General features: G+C 36.2%; 1 pseudogene; it reads right to left on the bottom strand.

The window, feature by feature from the left end:
* Positions 1–9,794: 9,794 nt before the first annotated feature.
* On the bottom strand, positions 9,795–10,444 carry LOC104462157 (annotated as a pseudogene).
* Positions 10,445–12,184: the final 1,740 nt, after the last annotated feature.

The raw sequence follows: 12,184 nt of genomic DNA, 5'->3' as shown, positions 1-12,184 counted from the left end.
ATGATTCTATGATTCTATGATTCTAAACAGAAGGTTCATTAGCTGTGGTTAACTGAGATTTCTGAATTTTTTTCTTCTTCTGCTAGTGTGTCCTGCTTCCTACCCAACTCCTACTTTTTTTTCAGGATGAATACCAGTTTTACACCTGGAACAGTGATCTTGTGTTCATGGTTAATACACCTTGACTTCTATTCAAGACACAAACCCTCAGCCCTGTTTTAGTTTTCCATGTTATTCTTTTGGGAGCAAAACCTGGAAATTCCTAGAACAGATTTGAAGAGCAGCTTGTTAAAATAACTGCCCATACCTGTCATCTCAGTATTAGGATCACATTACCAAAATAAGAAAAAAATCCTGTTAGACCTTCAGAGGATTCAAGTTGTTTTGTAACCTAAAGCAACACATTACAGCAGCTGGAGATGCCCCTGTTAAACTGGAACTACATACTATTGAATAATTTCCTTGTACTTATTTGTATAATAATAATGACTACATTATGGCATTCAATATGAAAGCAAAGGGGCAATCCTTATTTATTGTATCCTACAGCCTTCTACTACTAATGTGACATTAAAAAATGTTACAGGATACATTTATAAATAAAACAATTCTATACATGCATATATGTATAGAATCTTATATCTATATCTTAGAATTACCTCTACAGAGATTAAGGGACTGTTCAGGTGAGGTCAAATCCTGTACGACTGGACTCTGTATAAGGTTGCAAAACATGAAAGAACATGTTTAATATCTGACTTTAATATGTTTGCAAAACTTTGTCTTTTCTTACTTCAGCTGGGTAACAGATAACCACCTCAACATATTTTACTGCTTTGAAACAATCACCTTCAAGATTTTATCTTTTTTTCTAAGAGAATGAAAGACAATGTTTTGCTTCCTTAAACAACAATTTTGTGCCACATTCTCATTACACTGATGGGGGAACAAAAACATGCATTTTTAGGGGTAAGTATACTGTTGGTGGAAGGTTTTTGGTCACTTGTTCATTGACATTGCTTAGAGCAAAGAGCTGGGTACTTCTGAGGAACTTCTGTTATTCGCCTTCCATTTAAAATCTCTGCCAAATCAAAGAGAAAAAAGTCTATGTATTTTTTTAGCCAGAACTAATTTTAGTGAAAAACGGCTCCTCCAAATTGGAGGACAAGTGAATTCTTCCCAGGATTTTGGACTGATGGCCACCTTACTCCAACTGACCACTACAGCTTAGGCTGAGCACAGTAAATGACTACTTTCACTAGGTCTCACGCTATTCACATGCTCAATTTACTAGAATTTAAGTATGTGCACAAAGGCTGTGTGACTTAAGTGAATTCTTAAATACTATGATAAGAGTGTGTGAACTCAGGTATTAGACATCCCCTCTAACAATGCATGCAATTTTGGTTGAAAATTTTGAAGCAATCATTCTGTGAAACTTTGATACATTTTTACAGCACAAACAGTGGCTTGGACAGGGGTTGAACAAACTGTATATTTTTAAAGCCCCTAACCCTTTTCTGTCACTTAATCACCCTTATGAATAAAAAAAAATATTATTTAAAAATAGCTACAAAAGAAGTATCATGGGATAAGGTACAATTCAAAAATGCATACAGATTGGAAATACCAACAGCAAGTAAAAAATGCATTACTTCAACCACGTTGTTGAAGAGAACTGTCCTGTATCACTTCTGCAGTTATTCAGGCTTGGCACAGTGTCAGCTTTAACCATATGGCTTTTTCTTCCCTTGTTGAAAGTGAATCTTTCTGTCAAAGAGCAGCTGTTCTAAATTATCACATCAAATTGTAACCTTACAGTAGACAACCACTGAACCCACAGATTCATGACAGTGAAATAGTTCGCCTCCTTGACCTATGAAGGATTTGTCGTTGCTTACGTCTATTTCTGCCTTAGCACACCAGGTACACCAATTGTCAGGGTATCCAATGCAGGCAGGTACTTAAAGCTGAAGCTACAAAAAAAATTCTAGGCAATGAACTTTCCCTAAAAAGACCATGTGAAGTCCAAGTTATTCAGTTCCTGACGTGCTATCAAGAATAAAACTGCAATCCCAAATGCAAAGAAAATGAGACATTACAAATGCAATCCTTGTTACTCAATTTTGTAATCCAAAGAAGCAGTCAAATCTGCTAGTCCTCCTGCAGTCTAAGTGTTTCAATAAAGTCTGATATCAATTACTGGTTATTTAGATGTCTGCCAACAGTGTGTTTTGACAACATCTTGGGCTTCATGCTGAGGACCGGCAGACATATAGAAGATTCTTGTCACCTTGTACTCATCTTTCAAGATGGTTCTTACTTTAAGAGCATTTTTTCAAACATTATCAAAACTTACAGCTCTCCCTACAATTGCTCACTATTAAAGTCTAGTACCAGCTGTCAGTTGTAATGCAAACCCCTGTTAGCCTTTACAAGTTCCACTCTGGAACTAATAAGGGATTGTCAAATAGCTCTATACACAGACGCGAGTGGCAGAGAAACCAATGGAAAAAGCATGTGTTCAGTGAACTCACTACAACAATACAACCTTTGTGCAACTCTCAGTTAAGCCGATATTGAAAGTCACCAAAGACAGTACAAGCAAAACATGCTCAGGATGATACTATTAATTTAGTTTTTAATCTTTTGAAAGCCTCCAAAGAAGCAAAGCCATTAAAATGAAAAGGTTAAGGAAATGTCAGCAAGATCCCTTAGGACTGCCTGTGATAGACATCCATAAGATATTTGCAGTAAAATCCTGCACAAAAATTCAACAGTATGGTCTTGAGCACGTAAGTGTGAGAGAACTAAGGCGAAAATTTCAATGTCAAAAAGAGGAAGCAAATGTCTCACACGTACTTGTTAAATTGTAGAGAGCCTGGATCAATATCCAATATATTCCACTAGTTCAAGGAGGGTTTGTTGGGGGTTTTTTGTTTGGATTTTGTGGGGTGGGGTGGAGGGCTTTTTGTTGCTTGAAAAGCAGGTGGGGGAATAAGGATGATATTGCCAAAACATGAACAATGGGAAAAAGCAAGCAGCACCTCTAAGCCTATAAGAGATCTGGACTGAACAAACATACAGTGCAAATTTATTAAGTTGCATTTTGTGGGTAATTAACACTTTTGCAAATGCTTCATTTTCTGGAACCTTTCCATTTCCCAACTAGATTCAAATACGAAAATTCAATTCTGAATTACTTAATTATGTCATATGTTGACCCCATAGCACTGAACAACATGGACAGAAGCATTGGTAAGCTTTTTTAAAGAACACTAATACTAGGTTCCTAATCACTGAACATTGAAAAATATAAATATTTATAATTACGTTTTTGTTTAAATATTTCTCTAAATAAAATACAAACTGCAAGAAATTTATAGTAGAGATCCCTCTCAGCTACAGAGCACTGAAACAACACTTATTTAACTTGAGAATCTGTGTAATGTTTTTATCGAAAAAATATATTTTCTAGTAATTTCAGAATGCTTCTTTTTAATATTTGCTTGTTTAGGACATGCGACAAATGTGCTCACAAAACATAAGATTCTGCCCAAGAAATTGTGCCTTTAACACATGCATTTTAAATCTTATGCTTGACAAATCATAAAATATTTTCAAAATTTGTAACAGTCAGAAAATTTTACATAAAAATTTGTCTGGGATCTTTCTGAAGTATTCAATACAGCATAATTCTTCCCCTATAAAAAAATTATCTGGGATATCCCCACATAACTCTCATAAGAGTTAAATAAATTTGAAGCAGAAGGGTAAATACTTGATTGTGTGCTCTGTTTATGTACTTTTAGAATATAAAGTGGATGAAAGCAATGAATATTTTACAAATAAAGTGATTCATAATTTATAGCTGCTGTCATTTTAGTTTACTAGCTTGAAATTTTAGAAGTCCCTTTTAAACAACATCTCTCTTGCTTTTTAAAATCAAAACAATACTTCAAACGAAAGGAAAAACAATACACCTCAAATCTCTGCTTTAAAAAATGTGAATTCCTAGCTTTTTCGGATTTCATGTAAAAGGAAACTGTCTTAATAGCTCCATTATTATACCATATGACCTTCATATGATCAGTTCCTACAATTTATTGAACATAATTGTTCCTCTACAGAGTCTAATAGTTAAACCCACACACTTTTTTAGTGTAAGCAACACATCTGAGCCACTTGGCTATTTCCATGGGAAAATGTTATCGTCTTTGCAGTTGCAGCCAAGCATGTGTGCCTTCCGTCTGTTTTCACTTGCATAAAGTTGAGTAGATCCTCACAGTACGTTTTTCTCTTTATGTGTTAAATTATCTTTTATCTACTGATATAAGCAAGTAAAAAGTGTATTTACTTATGCAGAGACAAAAATGGTTATTTAATGCATTGGGGAAAAAAAGAAATCTAGAGAAATGTTTTTCATCCTTAGTATTAATGATGTTTAACATATTTTTATCCCAAGTACAGCATTCATTCTACTGAAAGAATTAAGCAATGGATGTGATGGTTCAGATTTATCAGTCACAGATGGCATTCCTTTCATATCTCCATAAACTCAGAGAGAGAAATATGATTTAGGGTATGCTCACTACACAACTTGAAGCACTGAATAATTTAGTGTTAGGGGGAATTTTGTGAAGTCATTTTTGCAATAACCAGGCACAGTGGGTGAACTTCACCTCTCCCTCCTTTACCCCTTAACTCCCTTTTCTCCCATTCAATCCGCTTGATTAATAGCTAAAAATTACACACATAAGGAATGACTGTTGGAATACATTCTCCTTTTTCTTCTGGCTTTGTTATAGAAAATGTGTCAATCACTTGTGGTTAAAACCTACAATTTTATTACACAGTATTACATAGTAAATTCACATTTCAGACTTACTCAATTCCAGCAACTAAAATTTAGAGCTATACCTTGAAATGATAGCATGAAGAAAATGCAATTCTGTGCTTTTTGAGCAATTCTGTTCAGGCCCACCAATTTAATTTTTCATTTGATAACTGGAGGTACGAAACCTGTTTTTGGTGTAAAGGGTCACCTGTTGGAGGCATTCAAAAGAACATTCAATCTCGCTCATGCTCCCACATGAACAAACAATCGCCCACTGCATGTTTGCTAATTAAGTATATTATCATGAAAAATATCACTCTCCGTGTCCAGCTAGTCTTTCTGAAGTGCATGAAATAAACCAACAACAGAATAGATACATTCAGAATAGAAGAGATTTATTAGTCCAAGCCTGACAGTGCAGGATTTCCTTTATCATCTGGTTACCGTATTTTTAAAAAACAGCTCCTGAAATGAGGCTTCCATTATTTCTTTGAGGAGACTTCTAGATCATTACAGAACTAAAGACATTTTTTTCTAACATTTATCCTACAATTTCCCATTTATTTTGATACTATTACCCCAACTAACCAACCTTCACATTGTGAGATCTATTTCCTCTCTGTAGCATTTAAAACAAAACTGAGCCTAGCTTCTCCACATACAAATCACTCGCTGGGCAGGTGATGTGAATGCTCCTTTCTTTTTTATTGACCTTTGAGCTGTTCCAAACACTATGCCACTGCATAATCTCCTGGTGTACTTGCAGCTTCAATAGCGCACACAAGCCTCATTGCCCTGTTCTTAAAAATCACCTTGTTTACTTTGAATACATACAGAGACAGTCAAAAAGGATGAGTAAAGGTATGGAGCAATTAGCCCGTCTTCCAAATAAGAAGGAACTAGTAGAGAGGGAGAATTGGGAAAATAGGTATTAGAGATAAGATACTACACACGAAAGAGACCTTGAAAATTATTAAAACAGAAGCTGAAAAGGGAGTAGTTATTATTTTCTCACTATACAAAAGGACATGGAAAACCTTACCCAACTGACTCAATATAGAGGGCTTAAACACAGCCAGAAGATATGTTTTCCACACAAGACAAGACGTGGCATTCATTGCCATAAAAATTGAAAATATTATTCAAAAATTACACAAATTAACAGGTGACAGGTCAGTGATTCCTATTATACATAGTCTTTCTCCCAAGATGTATCTTAAGTCTTAGAAAGTCAACAATAGATTGGCAGAAGCTGAAAGGTAAACCCAGTAAAGCAGCACTCTATACAGTTTCTTAAACTTTTCCTTAAAAATCCACCATTAACCACTGTCAGAGAAGGAATACTAAGGCAGACAAACTTCTGATCTGCTATGACTGTTTGATGGAGAACAAATGGAAAAGATGAGTTATCCTTGTTGACTGGGGACTAGGATGGAGACTATCAGAAAGCATTAGGTTTAGTGTGCAGTTCCAGCCAGTTGGGTTTTTTCCTAATTAATACAAATTAAAACACAAGAATTCTAAGAGAGAAGATGCTATAAAGATGTAGCTTGGTCAAAATGGCATGAAGACATAATTCAGAAAGACATTGTGAGGAAGAAGTCCTATTCAACCATGAAATATTACAATAAGATTAAACAGACAGGATCACTACAATGCAAGTGCTAACAAAGCTGTAATAACAGTCTACAATAGATGTCATACACCATATTTAGTTAACTAACATAGGTATTAGCTAAGGGGAAAAAGAGGTATGAAAGAGCGGCTTTTCCAACATGCTCCCTGACCTTATACAAACCTAATCCCTCCAAAATACTGACTAAGTGCAAAAGTCTTAGCTAGAGGAGGTGGTAAATCTTAATCTGTTAACCCGAGCTATATCTCAAAGACCAGAATTCCTCAAGTGAGGTATATAATTCACTTTTCAGAAATCATTTCTCCACACATGCACAATAATGAGAACAAGGATGGTCCCAGCAAAATTGGTCCCCAGTCTTTAACTGAGTGACAGGTTGGTATTGTATTGCTGTATGTGTAAAATGTTTATCAGTTGGTAGGATCCAGAAAAGAACAACAATCTTTCCAACAAGCAGCAATACACTGAGTGAAGGCAATAGTCCAATCTTGGCTTTTCAGAGTTTAGATACAAATATGGTACAAAAACATACATGTTTTTGTAGGTACATATTCACCAATAACAAAAAATTACTTGAGCCATATGTCAACTTTTCCTGCCTCCGCAAAGAAAGGGAAGCAGTTGTGGAAAACCATAGCATCACAGAATCATAGAATGGTTAGGGTTGGAAAGGACCTTAGAGATCATCTAGTTCCAACCCCCCCGCTGTGGGGGTTCCAACCTCCCACTAGACCATGATGCTTTTTGTGTTATTTGGGGGCATGACTGTGCATTAATATTTTTGCAAGTATCAAGAAAAGCTGTTCTGAATGAAATTTAAATAGGCTGATCATATACCATTAAAGTCCTTCTTTTTAATCATCAGCAATAATCTCCTGCTAATGCAAAATGACATTGTTTCCAAAAACAGCATTATGGAAACAAACAATTCAGAAACAGCCTGAACGTATGACCGAGTAGTGACAGACACTAAGTTGTTGAATATTTTCAGCTACTGGGAAGATAATAATTTCTATTACTTATTACTCTTTCAAAATTCAGATGAAACTTTTTTTTTCCCCTAAATTATACCTTCATTCTAGCCTATCCTTGTAATCCTTGTAACACTGTTTTGGATCTTCTTCAGACTCTACAATCCTGACTCTACTGCCCTTTTGTTGACAAAAAAAAAAAAACAACAAAAAACCCACACACAAATAACAAAGATTAAAAAAAAAACCAAAAAACCCACCTAAAAAAAAAAAAAACTTAAATCCCAACACTCTAAAAGAAGGAGCAAGAGAAGGAGAGAAGAAGAAAGGGAAAGGTGCAGGAGCAGCCTTGAGCCTGAGGTTAAAACTGAGCTCTTTTTCTGAGCTTTCCAACTCCTGCTGAGTTACTGATACCGACAAATGGGAGGTTTTGAATTACTGACTGCTTTTAGATTGCCACTTCAATCACTCCACACTGAAAATATTTGATAAATATGACTTCCAATAAAAGTTCATAGAATATTACATGTTAAATCAGAATAAACCAGAAGAACTGGTGGCTATTGTTAATGGTTTCATCATATACCACTCCCTTGATAAACAGCTGGTGACGAAGTTTAAAAAGGGGTGGGGATAAAAAAAAAGGAAAAAGAAAGAAAAAGACAGTAGTCCTATGGTCTGATTTTATACCTTCCAAATCATCTATTATATACTCACACATGGATATGAATTCACTCCTAATGTCAGCAAAACTCAGCGGGAGCTGCCTTACCTCCCCCGAGCATTTGAGAACCTGTTTTTACTAAAACAATTTATTTCCTTTTACTTTATTTAGCTCAACTTTTGCTCAAGTGTAGTCTGACACTTTCGGGAGTGATTGTCTTTTTGTGCTCCTGTATAACTGAAATTCTAAACCAACAGCTTTGAAGCATTTCAACAGGCTCAACAGTAAGCAAAACTATATAGAGTGGTTAAAAACAGTATCACTAACGTTTTAGGATTTTTAAGTAGCTATAGGAGGCCCTAGATAAATCATTTCTGAATAATAAAATATCATTGCCTGTATTCAGAAAAGTTTAGCATGTTTTTCTTAATATCTGTATCTAACTGCAGAAATACGGGCTCAAATGACTAGCTCCCTAATTTATTAATTTTGAGGTCAAAACCAATTTAAAACCTACTGAGAAAAGCAAAACCAAACAAAACACACTCTTAACCCTTTCCTCCGACACCTCTCTGGCATTTTTTGAGGAAAAGTCACCCTAATTAGGGCAACAGTTTTCATGACTACCTGCCTATGGATTGGTGAGCTCTTGTTTGGTGGGTCCCCGGTAGCTCTCCAGGACTTGTTTGACATAAAGATTATTGTAAGACTGATGAGAAAGGAATAGGCGCTCTCTCAACCAGGTTCAGAACAGAATTTCTGTTCTTATGGATACATGCATATGCATACGTACACAAACACACATACACACACCCTACAGTAAATATCTCAGCTACTACTCCTGCCACTCATGCTATTTCTAGATATTACTCTTTAACTTTTACTTATTTATTTCATTGAAGACCTCTTGCCACAGCCAGCACCCTTTAAGTCACTCTGTGAAAAGAGGTTAAAGATTCAATTAGCACAAAACTTCAAAATGTAATTTTATGAAAAAATGGAGACCACTACAATTTTGGTTGGTATTAAAATTAGTACATGTTTCTCTAACACTTAGAAGACCATTTCTGGAAAAACTCAAAATCCCTGGTGTAGTCTTGTTCTTGGGAGCATTCACATAACCACAGTTTGCAGAAACCAAAAGTTTGGAGAAAATTATTTTGAGTTAAATACATGAGCATTCATGAAAATGCAATTTTTGAGTTCTAATACTAATTTTCCAAATGTATCTGCATTTAGGAACTATGTTACCCGAAACAATGCTACCTGGTTTGTTTGGGTTTTTTTCTGACTATCCCCAATTAATCAACACCACTCAGCAGCAAAAATTATACATTAAGCCACAAAGTTAAAAAAAAAAATCACACAAAAAAATCAAGTATTTTGACACAAACAATGCATCTGAGAAAACTATAATCTACTGAACGAAGTCCAAGAGTGGTAAGAAAGGCTAGATCTGCTATACACGATATTAATTAAAAATCAATTGTTGACCCTTATCAAATATTTTTAGTAAATTATATTATTTACATAGGTTAAATACACCCCATTTTCATTACGATTTTATGAACCAATGGATTTCTCTCAAGAATCTGGAGAAAATTAACATGACCCAATACACAGAGTAGGGACATAAAGTGAAGCCCCTGTTAATAACTGAACTGTGAACATGGAGCGCATTTTTACCTTGGCACGCAAAGCCTCTTTCTTCATAGCCAGCATTACACAAGCACTTCCCTATGGGCACTAGCCATTCTCCTTCTGTACTGCAATACATCTTGGGTGGCTCTTCCTCCTTGGAATGATTGACACAAGAACCCCGCACCTCCACCAATGACTGGGAGTCCATGGGTACCGTATCTGGAAACATGGCGAGGTTCTTGACAGTGAAAGGGCACTTTTTGAAGAACACTCGCACGGAGACTAAGGCAACACATGCACCTACATCTTGAAAAGCCAATCCTGCTGACAGGCCCCACCTCACGGACTTCCGTATTCAGCTTGAGAATTCGGTCCCCAAGATCCATTTGGGTGAAGCTCTCATCAGCTGCAATGGTGTCAATCTTTGTAAACTGATGCTCTCTGAACTTCACCAAATGGTCGTCGTCAGATTCCATATAATACAGATTGAAGGTCTCTTTGCAAGTACCCAGAACTAGAGGGATACTATTACAGTCCCTCAAGGTAAACTTGAGCTCCACATATATCTTCTGAGCTGAATTGCGTGGAATCCAGTTTGTTCGCAGCCAGTTGTTTTGACTGTGATCCATAACATTGCACACTTGGTAAGTTCTGATTGGAGTATAATGCTCATCGACACCACTAATCTCTTCCCACTGGGAAAAAAAAATAAAAACAAAAGAAAAAAATAAAATATTTTAAGATTAATGATTATACCAATAAAAAACACATTTAAAGACAAAAGCTGTGAAAAAAGCAAAAATCACTTTGCTTGGACATCACTATAAAATAAAGTCTGGTCGAACTTGCACTTCCTTTTTTCCTTTTAAAACACACACTCATCCTAAATGAACACAGAATCAGGTTTTTAACAATTTTTAACTATTTCAAGGTGGCATGAAAGAGATGCTGCAGCTGTTTTGTATTATAAAAAACCTGTGATTTCTTGAACTATATGCAGTGCTGTCCTTTCGATCATGATCCCAACAAGTCTTTACTATAACACCCACCTCAAACAGAAGAGGTTCACCAGGACAACATCATGTTTTCACCGTTAGAATCAAGTCCTACCTCAAAGATTAAACCAGATTTAAAAACTTACCAAACCAAAGCCATTGGCTCCTACTGAAATTCCATATAGTCATAATAAAATATTACAGTTTTACATTTATTCAAAGCATGACAATTGATTTTGCTTGGGATATATGTCCTCTGGACAAACAGTCAAGCCTAGCCCAGTTTCCAGAGTTAATAAAAATTAACACCAATTTACTGTAAGTATCTTGGGTTACTTAATTCTTCTGTAGACTATATAGGCTACGACGCCAAAAAAAATGGTTTTTGAAGAACACATACTCTTAATTTGTTTTTACATCAGTCATCACCAGAGCAACTTACTTGATCCAGATAGGGAAGAAATGGGTTTCCCATTTCTGAATTACTCATGTACCAGTCCTACCTGATTTCTGAAGTCACACTTACTGGAGAGGAACATTTACCAATCACAGGAAAAAATAAATGCTACAGGGATACTTAAAGTAAATATTTACTGTTGGTCATTTACCATATACAACTAAGTGACTTAAGATGCATCTTTTTTTGCTTTCTTTCTGAATGGATGACTAGGAACATTTTTATTGGGTTTCTTTCTTTTTTTTTTTTTTTTTAGGACATTACTCATCTTTATCCACACAAAAACTGCAGTTGTTCTATATTCCAAGTCTCAAAATGCAAAACTAAGTGCCTTACCACTAAAGTTGAAGGAATTAGCATTCTTGTTACAATGAACAATAGATCTCACAGAATCACAACATGATTGAAGTTGAAAGAAATACTTCCAGTTCTTCCATCTCAACCCCCTGCCCACGCAGGGTCTGCCAGAGCAGATTGCCCATGATCCTGTACAGTCAGGCTTATGAGTATCTCCAAGGATGGAGACTCCACAGCCTCTCTGGGCACCCTGTGGCAGTGTTTGATTGTATTCAGAGTAAAAAGGTTGGTCCTTATGTTTAAATGGAATTTTCTGTATTTCCATTTATATCCATTGCCTTTTGGCCTTCCACTGGGCACCAGAGAGAAGAGTCTGGCTCCATATTCTCTCTACCCTTCCATCAGGCATTTACAAACACTGGTAAGATCCCCCTGAGCCTGATCATCTTTTGTTCTATGCTTCAAAGTTAATTACACAAACAAAAGAGATAAACTCCTGTCGTGACGCTGAAGTACATAGTAATAGAGCATATGGTAGTAGAGCAGCCACAGAAATCCCTGCTTCCCTGTCACCCACGTACACAGCCTCTGCCCAACACACAAATGCTGGCCCACACAACCAGGTGCAGTGCAGCTGGGGAGCAGGAGAGCTTAAAACAGAGCTGCTGCATGGTACAAAAACTGGA

This window comes from Pterocles gutturalis, unplaced genomic scaffold, assembly GCF_000699245.1.
Source record: "Pterocles gutturalis isolate BGI_N339 unplaced genomic scaffold, ASM69924v1 scaffold2672, whole genome shotgun sequence".
Classification (NCBI taxonomy): Eukaryota; Metazoa; Chordata; class Aves; order Pterocliformes; family Pteroclidae; genus Pterocles; species Pterocles gutturalis.
Note: the sequence above shows the minus strand (reverse complement) of the source record. Positions and strands in the feature narration are given on the sequence as shown.